This window comes from Vicia villosa, linkage group LG4 (genome assembly GCF_029867415.1).
Source record: "Vicia villosa cultivar HV-30 ecotype Madison, WI linkage group LG4, Vvil1.0, whole genome shotgun sequence".
Lineage (NCBI taxonomy): Eukaryota > Viridiplantae > Streptophyta > Magnoliopsida > Fabales > Fabaceae > Vicia > Vicia villosa.
The window spans coordinates 27,962,876-27,973,352 of record NC_081183.1 but is presented as its reverse complement, the minus strand read 5'-3'; the positions used below and the strand labels follow the sequence as shown (position 1 = coordinate 27,973,352).

Here is a 10,477-nt window from a genome sequence, read left to right as displayed (position 1 = left end):
ATGGGTAGGAAGAAAGACTTCATTGGAATATCTTATCTCACGACATGGATGGGTGGGAAGAACGAATTCATTGGAATATCTTATCTCACATTTGACTTCATTGAAATATATGTGGGTATGTATGTGTGTGTGCGCGCATGCGCGCAATAACTATCATAATTTTGTTGTCTGTTTCTGTTTATTTGATAGGAATGGCCTCTGTTTCTGTTTACACATCAGGTTGTTGAAATTGTGTATAGTTATGAGTCAGATTGCTTGAGTAATATTACAGACAAGGTAGCCTACATCCAGAATCCTGCAACGGATAAAACGTGCAATATAACAGTGAATGTAAGTCTACTATGTAGTTTAGCTCTGTCTCATATAATTATGACTCAATTAATAATCAATAAGACTCATTTTTTCGCATTTTGATTATGTTTTCTTAAATCACGTTTTTATGAAAAGGTGCCCAAGAACAAGGAAGTGCCTACTTTTGTTTACTATTAGTTGGACAAGTTTTACCAGAATCACGTCCGGTATGCTACAACGTGTTATTTTGTATAGTATTTATGGATTCGTTTTATGACCATTGAATAGACTTAACTGCCTTTACATAGAATTGTGGAATTAAATGAGCATTAAAAGGACGTCAGAAATGGTATCATTGTGATGAATAATCTGAATAATAACACCATTTCCAGTGTGAAATTGATTAGTACATGACTACATGGCAACTATTCTGTTAATACATTTGTAATAATTGATTGAATATGGATGATTTTTTATAATCAGTTATTTTCTATAATTTAGGTATGTTAAAAGCCGAAGTAACAAGCAATTGAGGAATGTTAAGGATCAGAAGTTAGTTAAATATTGTAAGCCTGAATATGAGCTCAACAATACTACTGCAATTTTACCTTGTGGTCTCGTAGCTTGGAGTTTATTCAATGATACATACAACTTCTCTATCAATGGAAAGAATTTGATGGTGAACAAGAGTGGTTTATCTTGGAAGAGTGATAGAGGGCACAATTTTGGAAAAGATGTCTTACCCCAAAACTTTCAGAACAACTCTATAATAGGTGGTGCTCATCTTAGTACATCCATACTAGTAAGAACCTCTGATATCTTGTTTGAGTATTTTGAATAGATAGCTTGTGCGAACAAGATATGTTGCTGACTTCTAATATATTTTATTGAGCAATTGAGTGAGCAGGAGGATCTTATGGTCTGGATGATAACCGCTGCCTTGCCGACTTTCAGGAAGTTATATGGAATAATAGAGGTGGATCTGAAAGCGGGTGATATTGTAGCAACCTGCTTAAAATTTAAGTTCAAACGAGAGTCGCCAACCAATTTATTTGGGCAAGTGAGAAACACTTAAAAATAAGAGATTTTGGGTAAGTAGGTTAATTAGGCAAAGAGAAGATGTTAGACACCCTTTGCCTCCCTTGTACCCAAGGGGACCCATTTATTCTTTAGGTTTTATAAAAAGGTTTTGACAATTGTTGACTAATAAATTAAAAATAGGTTAATTAGGAAAAGAGAAGGTGTTAGGCACCCTTTGCCTCCCTTGTACCCAAGGGGAAACATTTAGCCTTTAGGTTTTATAAAATGCTTTTGACAATGGTTGACAAATAAATTAAAAATAATACGCCTTTGGCCAAAAGGGCAAAACCTCAAAGGTTTTGATAAAGTCATTGTCAGATCGAGACAACAATGACCATGGCTAAACTAAATATAATAAAAAAAAGACCTCAGAGTATCATCATTGGCCAAAACAATATTTCTTTAAAAATGGAGGCCTCACGTTAAATCATTGGCCAAAAAGAGGAAACCCAAAAGTTTGTAAAAAGGTATTGAAAATAAAAATACCATTTTTAATAAAAGGGTGGCCTCATTCCAAAAGGTTTAATTATTGGCCAAAAGGGTAAAACCCCAAGGTTTTGATGGGTGGTCCGAAACCCCTTTTTTAGGGGAGCCACCCATTGTCAGATCGAGACAACAATGGCTAGAAACCCGTTTTTGGGGGAGGCCTCATAGGTAATCATCGGCCAAAACGTTTGAGTGGTTTGAAAAATGCATTCGAAAAGGGGAAAAGGTTTGTCGGCCGTTGTCAGTTAATCGACAACGGCGGGTTAGCGTTGTTCAAGACAACCCTAAGACAAACCCTCGAAGAGAGAAAAGTAGTAAAAAAATTGAAAAAAAGTGTGTGAGTGAATTTGTTAAAAATCCCAAAAAAGAAATAACCATATCCAAAAGCCCAACAACCCATTTTGAAAATTAGTAAAAAAATAGGAGAAAAAATGTGAGAATGTAACTCATGGGATACAAACCCGCAACTTCTTATTTGCAAGTCTTACTTCGTTACCAATTGTGCTATGTTATTTATTTGAAACAAAAACTCAATTGAAAGCATATGAAAGGCAACAAATATTTGTTATTTAAAAATATAAATAATTTACAAGTGAATTATTATATTTTTAAACAAATAATTACAAGAAATCCCAAATATTGTAAATAAACCGAGAAAGTTTATAAAATCAAGTTTAAAAATAATTTTGAATCCTAAAATTGGGCCTCATATTCTTATGAATAATAAGCCTAATTAAATACACACTTTTACTTAATGTATACTCCTATCTTTTGAATTGGACATTTTAGAGAATGGTTACTCTTTTGAAATGGGCTTGCCAATCAAGATGTCAAGCCCACTAGTTTGATATACACCCCTTGTAGAATTTGTAGTACGTCCCTGTTAATAAAATATAATAGCAATAGGGCAAATTTTGGAGTATGACAGATATCATCAACGTGACGATTCAAAATCATTACAACACGTACAGTTTTAATGGGAAGAAGAAGCTCTCAACTACGACCTTAACTCATTGGAATATCTTATCTCATAGTTGACTTCATTGGAATATAGTGTACTGTCACTAGTTACACGTAATTATAATTTATAATGGATAATTAAAATTCTTAATGACTAATCTTCATTTCTAAAAAAATAAATTATTCACAATAAATAAAAGATTAATTCCGGATTAAAATGCCCCTCAAATTGATGTGACTTGTCAAAGAGCATATCAATTTGTTCTTTAAAATTTAATTTTTTATTTAAATTAAATTAACATATAACTTTTTTTTGGTGAACAAATTATATATATTTTAAAAGTATGATTTATGATGGATCTGCTATGCTGCTATGCTGATCACCCTACCATGAATATTTTTTGAATAAATGTTGGCAGTTAAATAAATAATACAAGCATAAATTAAAGCAAAGGTTTTTTTAAAACATTATAACATTTATATTATTTTAGTATTTTTGTAGATTCAACTTATTTGAATTTATAATTTATATTTTACTTCTTTCAATTTAAGACTCATTTTCTTCAGTTCTTAACGGAAAATTTTAAATGTTAATTAAAGATATTTTATTATTTAATTTTAATGTATTATATTTTAGAGACTTTCTTCAGTCCTTTGTATTTTATTTGAGCTTCTTTTGATTTATTTAAAAAAGAGATGGTGACATTATTTGAAGGAGAGTGCCTTTGAACTATTTTACTTGTTTTTATTTTCAAACTATTTTCCTTTTCTTTCTAAGAATGAAATATAGATTCATACAGTGCCAGTTTGCTCTGCATCCATTACTTGCTAAAATAATGAACAATATTCTCATGACTGCAAGCTTTTGTTTTCTTCATATTTTTCTCATATTGCGTCTAATAATCTGCATCTATTATTTATTTTAAAACTATTTTTCTTTTCTTTCTAAGAATGAACATATAGATTCATACAATGCTATTTTGCTCTGCACATCCATTACTTGCTAAGAATGAACAATATTCTCATCTATGCAATTTTTTGTTTTCTTCATATTTTTCTCATGTTACGTCTAATAATCTGCATCTATTATTTGTTTTTAAACTATTTTTCTTTTCTTTCTAAGAATGAACATATAGATTCAGAGCCGGCCCAACACATTTTGAGGCCTGAGGTAAAACTTAAAACTAATTTTTTTTAATATAATAATAATATTTTTTATTTATATTAATATATTTTAATTTTAGGATTCTTAGGATGTAAAATCATTAAATTATATATTTTCTTTTCAATTGATAATACAATAAACACATCTAAGCACACTTCTTCTCATTTAAAAAAAATCATGATTGAAACAATATTAGCAGACTTTTTAAAAAAAACTTAAATTTTAAGTATTTTTTTTGTTAAAGAACTTAAAACTGTAAGACAAACTACGATTAAAGGGTCTAAATTTTTTTACGGTTAACTTGTTGATTAAAGAGGACCTAAAAAATATTGATTATAGTTATATAATAAAAATATGGCCTATTAATTTTCTGCAATTAAATCATCGTAAACTTACACCGGATCTCAAAAAATTTAAAACGACTTTAATTTTTAAGTTAATCAATTATTAAATACACATCTTAAATAATTGTTATTCTTATAAATTCTTAATAGATGTTATTATTAAATGGATATAAAATAATTTAAAAATTTTGTATTTAAAAAATCTATTAACTAATACAATACCATATAAATATAAAAAATGAGGCCCTAGACGGTAGCCTTGGAGGCTACCCCTAGGGCCGGCCCTGTATAGATTCATACAACGTCATTTTGCTCTGCACATCAATTACTTGCTAAGAGTGAACAATATTCTCATATATGCAAGCTTTTGTTTTCTTCATATTTTTCTCATGTCACGTCTAATAATCTGCATCTATTATTTGTTTTCAAACTATTTTTTCTTTTCTTTCTAAGAATGAACATATAGATTCATACAACGCCATTTTGCTCGGCACATCCATTACTTGTTAAGAATGAACAATATTCTCATCCATGCAAGCATTTGTTTTCTCCATATTTTTCTCATGTTACGTCTAATAAGTTGCATCTACTATTTATTTTCAAACTATTTTTCTCTTGTTGCGTCTAATGCTCTACATCTATTGTCTAATGCTCTGCATCTATTATTTGCTCAAAATATGTTTATTCTCTTCAATACATTCCTATTTAAACCATCTCAAACAACTTCATTTTCTCATCAAACATTTCAACTTTAACACCAAATTTTTAAGACATCTCAAGAAATGGCTTCTTCAAGCACTTCAAGAAGAAACATCAACAGTAATGCCTTGAGTGGATATTTTGTGAAGTGTATGTGTGATGTGATAATTTCCTTGTGTGCATGTAGCGAATAAAAATTTTTCTACTTTTTTCTCCCTTTTAGCTTCAACCACTGAGATTGAGGGCTTGTTTGTTTCAGTTTTAAAAAAATGGATTTTTTCTTTGTATTTTTGAAAATATATTTTTCAAAACCGTTTTTTAAAATATTACAAGTTTTGTTTATATTCATTTTTTCTAAAATGAAACACTAATTTTGACATCATATAATATAAATATACATTATTGAAAACAAAAACTTATTCAAAATCGCAATTTTTTCAAAAAGTTGTATTTCAAAAATGATTTTTGTGAAAATCTATAAGAAATTACTTCAAAATTAAATGATTTTTTTGAAATTTTTATATCCAAATTTTTTTCCATAAATATATGAAATACCTAAAACCACATTTTAAGAATAATTATTCAAACAAAATTTTATTAGAAACATTTATAAAAAGTTTCTTAGTAAAATTTTTTTTCACAAAATTATATAACACTATAAAAAACATTTTCAAAAAAAATCCAAAACAAACGGGCCCTGAAAAACGCCGAACAATGGCTTCTACAAGCACAACAGCTCCTGGATCCTCGAACTCAACACCCACAATAAGAAACACCATGTGTAATGCTTGTTCATCTATCTCATCATTTAGTTTTTCCCCCCTTTTTAACTTTAGTTTAAGTGTTTTTATTTTTGATGGAGTTGATGCATTTATTTAGAGTTATTACCTGTAACTTTTAATGCACTTATTTTTTTGTTTAATTTGCAATCTGAACTCACATGGGATCTCTTTGATATTTTGTAGACTACAAATTTATGCAGTAAGAACTTCTTGCACAGAGGCCTATTCTTACGCCTCGAGTGGTATATATATTTTATTTCATATAAATCATTATTTATGTTTTTGTATACTTTATATTTAACATAACTGTCTCCTTGCAGATTATTTTAGGATTTTTTCTTATTAGTGTTGTCTTCATTTTATTTGGAGTTTCTTCACTAATGGCTTCCAGACATGTAAGCTTATGTGCTATAACCTAATGAATCTATGTTTACAATTACCGATACATTCAATGCTAACTTGCCTCCCTTGTACCCAAGGGGACCCATTTAGCCTTTAGGTTTTATAAAAATGGTTTGACAATTGTTGACTAATAAATTAAAAATAATACGCATTTGGCCAAAAGGGCAAAACCTCAAAGGTTTTGATAAAGTCATTGTCAGATCGAAACAACAATGACCATGGCTAAACCAAACATAGCAACAAAAAAAAGGGTTATTACAATTTTCCCCCCTGCCATATAGGTCTTTTCTGGTTTTGCCCCCTGTAATTTATTTTTTTTGAAAACCAACCTTGTCATTTCAAAAAGCTAACTTTTTAGCCCCTAAAGTCAAAATCCACAGGAAAATCTGCAGCTTTCTTGCGGATTTTCTTTCGGATTTTCCTGCGGATTTTGACTTTAGGGGCTAAAAAGTTAGCTTTTTGAAATGACAAGGTTGTTTTTCAAAAAAAAAATATTACAGGGGGCAAAACCAGAAAAGACCTATATGGCAGGGGGGTAAGATGGTATTAACCCAAAAAAAAATGACCTAAGAGTATCATCATTGGCCAAAACAATATTTTTTTAAAAATGGAGGCCTCACGATAAATCATTGGCCAAAAAGAGGAAACCCAAAAGTTTGTAAAAAGGTATTGAAAATAAAAATACCATTTTTAATAAAAGGATGACCTCATTCCAAAAGGTTTAATGATTGGCCAAAATGGTAAAACCCAAAGGTTTTGATGGGTGGTCAGAAACCCTTTTTTAGGGGAGCTGGCCATTGTCAGATCGAGACAACAATGGCCAGAAATCCTTTTTTGGGAGCCGACCGTTGTCAGATCGAGACAACAATGACCAGAAACCCTTTTTTGGGGGAGGCCTCATAGGTCATCATCGGCCAAAGCGTTTGAGTGGTTTGAAAATTGCGTTCGAAAAGGAGAAAGGGTTTGTCGGTCGTTGTCAGTTAATCGACAACGGCGAGTTAGGATTATTCAAGACAACCCTAAGACAAACCCACGAAGAGAGAAGAGTAGTAAAAAAATTGAAAAAATGTGTGTGAGTGAATTTGTGAAAATTGTACGTGAAAGTGAAAAAAAGGTCCCCAAATAGGATTGCCAAAGGTCCTATTTATAATGAGAAATTTAGGTTAAAAGTCCCAAAAAAGAAATAACCCATATCCAAAAGCCCAACAACCCATTTTGAAAACTAGTAAAAAAATAGAAGAAAAAGTGTGAAAATGTCACTCATGGGATTCGAACCCACAACTTCTTATTTGCAAGTCTTGCTTCCATACCAATTGTGCTATGTTAGTTATTTAAAACAAAATCCCAATTGAAAGCATATGAAAGGCAAGCAAATATTTGTTATTTAAAAATTTAAATAATTTACAAGTGAATTATTATATTTTTAAACAATTAATTACAAGAAATCCAAAATATTGTAAATAAACCAAGAAAGTTTATAAAATCCAAGTTTAAAAATAATTTTGAATCCTAAAATTGGGCCTCATATTCTTATGAATAATAAGCCTAATTAAATACACACTTTTACTTAATGTATACTCCTATCTTTTGAATTGGACATTTTAGAGAATGGTTACTCTTTTGAAATGGGCTTGCCAATCAAGATGTCAAGCCCACTAGTTTGATATACACCCCTTGTAGAATTTGTAGTACGTCCCTGTTAATAAAATATAATAGCAATAGGGCAAATTTTGGGGTATGACAACTGCCCCTATTTAATTATTCTTGGATCGAAGGGCGTGAGAATACGCCGGTCTCACGGTTTTCGGATCGAAGAGTGATTAAATAATGGAAGACCCTTAAATTTTCCTTGTGTGTGTATAGGAGAGATGTAAAGAATTATCTTGCTAAAGCTTGAGACTTACATAGCGAAGATTCATAAATTCTTGCATTAAGGATTCACCTGCTATAGTTCTAGCGAGCTTACCTGCGTATTAAAGGATTCACCTGCTATAGTTCTAGCGAGCTTACCTGCGTATTAAAGGAATCACCTGCTAGAGTTTTAGCAAGCTACCTGCGTAAAGGATTCATTTTCTATAGTTCTAGCAAGCTACATGCGTAAAGGATTCACCTGCTATGGTTCTAGCAAGCTACCTGCATAAAGGATTCACCTGCTATAGTTCTAGCAAGCTACATGTATAAAGAAAAGATTCACCTGCTATAATGCTAGCAAGATCATTTGCATAAAACGATTCACATGCTATCGTGCTAGAAATATCATTTGTGTAAAAAGATTCACCTGCTATAGTGCCAGCAAGCTTATCTGCATAAAAGATTCACCTGCTATAGTGCTAGCAAGCTTATCTGCATAAAAAGATTCACCTGCTATAGTGCTAGCAAGATCATCTTCATAAATTTCTTGACACATATGCAGAAGTCAGAAGTATAAGGACCAGTAACTTGGTGTTGTACATTGTGTATGCACAGAGTGTAGCGTGCATAAAGCGTAGCGTGTAGAGCATGGTGTGTAAAATGTAGTTTGTAAAGCGTAGCGTGTAAAACATAGTGTGTAAAATGTAGTGTGTAAAGCGTAGCGTGTAAAACATAGTACGTATAATGCTTGTATAAATATTGTGCACGTAGATATAATGGTTGTACATGCATGTGACCCTGACGTTTGTACAATGTAGATGTATGAACCGTCTGTATGTGTAATGTAAATGTTATATGTGTAAGAGGATTTTGTTTATGGTATCCTGTTGATGTATGAAGATGATGCTCGCGCGCATGTTTATGAGCGAAGATCTAATGATGTGACATGCCGGTTCTTAGACCAAGTTTGAATGCATGATGATTATGCTTATGTATATGTTGATTGATAAATGCCTATATGTGAGTGCTAGTTGATATGTATATGCTAATGCTAATGCGTATGTATCTATGTTGATGCGTATGTATCTATGTTGATGCGTATGTATATATGGTGATCCCCATATTTTATCTCCTTATAACCCATTGAATTTGTATAAACCATGCAACGACTATGCTCATGCCAACTAGTAATGATTATGCATAGAATGTTTTCGAGCGGAACTTCAGGTTTCAGTCTCCTTCTAGACTAATAGGTCCTAAACCAATCCCCTGGTACCCTTTGTTTTTTTAATTGTCTAGACGTTTTGATGTATGGGATGTTTTAACCAATGTGTGATGCGTGACTTAGTATGTTTAATAAGGTTGCTTAATGTAATAAGGTTGTTTGTGAGGGTAGGGTGTGATGCTAGCGTGGCTTCCCAATACCCGCTTTTAAACTCGAAGATCGCAGTAGTGGGAGAGAGATTTATCGGGGACTGTAAAAGTATGAGGATATCCTTTCCTTTCATTGTATGTCTTGCTTCAGTTTGTTGGGTATTTTGCGGAGGTTCACCTTAATATGAGCTTGGACGCAGTTTTATCGTAGTACACATTTTGAGATGGCTAGCCCCATTCTTGGTTTTATAATACGACGCCCCTTGATTGGACGACTCCTGGGATCCACTCCTTTTGATTGGGCCTCGTAGTTTTTTCCCCAACATTAGCTTTTAAAAAATATGCCCCTCGATCTCCAAGAAATGAAGGAAGTATCCTTAGAGGGGGTTCGAATTTCGCCATGTCATGAACTTGATATGCGCTGCCCTATTTTTGATAGTTGAAAGGTCCTCCCTTAATCTCCGGAATATGGAGGGCTATCCAAGGTGTGGTATCAATTTGATACGGATTGCTCCGAGTATTTTAATTTTGCACTCGAAGTTGCTTCATAGTGGAACTCGGGTCCACCATTAAGATATGAACTACCCCAATATTTGGATTTGTAAAAGATATGCCCCTGAGTGTTATTGCTTCGAGACACGACCCAAGTCGATTGGATCTTAGGGTGAATGCCGCTAGTTAATAGGATCTTTGTATACCTCTGTGATCATTGGTATTTTGCCCCTGGTTAGGAGAACCCCCTGGACGTGGTTCCCCCATTCAAGAGTATTTATTAGAAATGACCGCCTTTGATTAAACCAATTTCGAGATCTCCTTGATGCTAAGTGTGTATTTGTAGATAAAGTTGTACCCTTTGAGAAGTAATTCCAACGTGAAGTACATGCAAGTTTTGAAATCGAAGTTTGTTATGAATTAGAAATGGATGATTAGAAATGGATGTTTGAGGAAGTGAAGTGGCTAGCCATTAACAAACAATAAGAATCAGTTTAACCAAATTAATGCAAGTATGCTTTCGTAGCTGACCGAGCTTCAATTAGGACTTT

General features: G+C 32.5%; 1 pseudogene; it reads left to right on the top strand.

Moving 5' to 3' along the window:
- The window catches only part of LOC131596944 (ALA-interacting subunit 1-like), a 38,733-nt pseudogene continuing 28,256 nt past the window's right edge, over window positions 1–10,477 (top strand).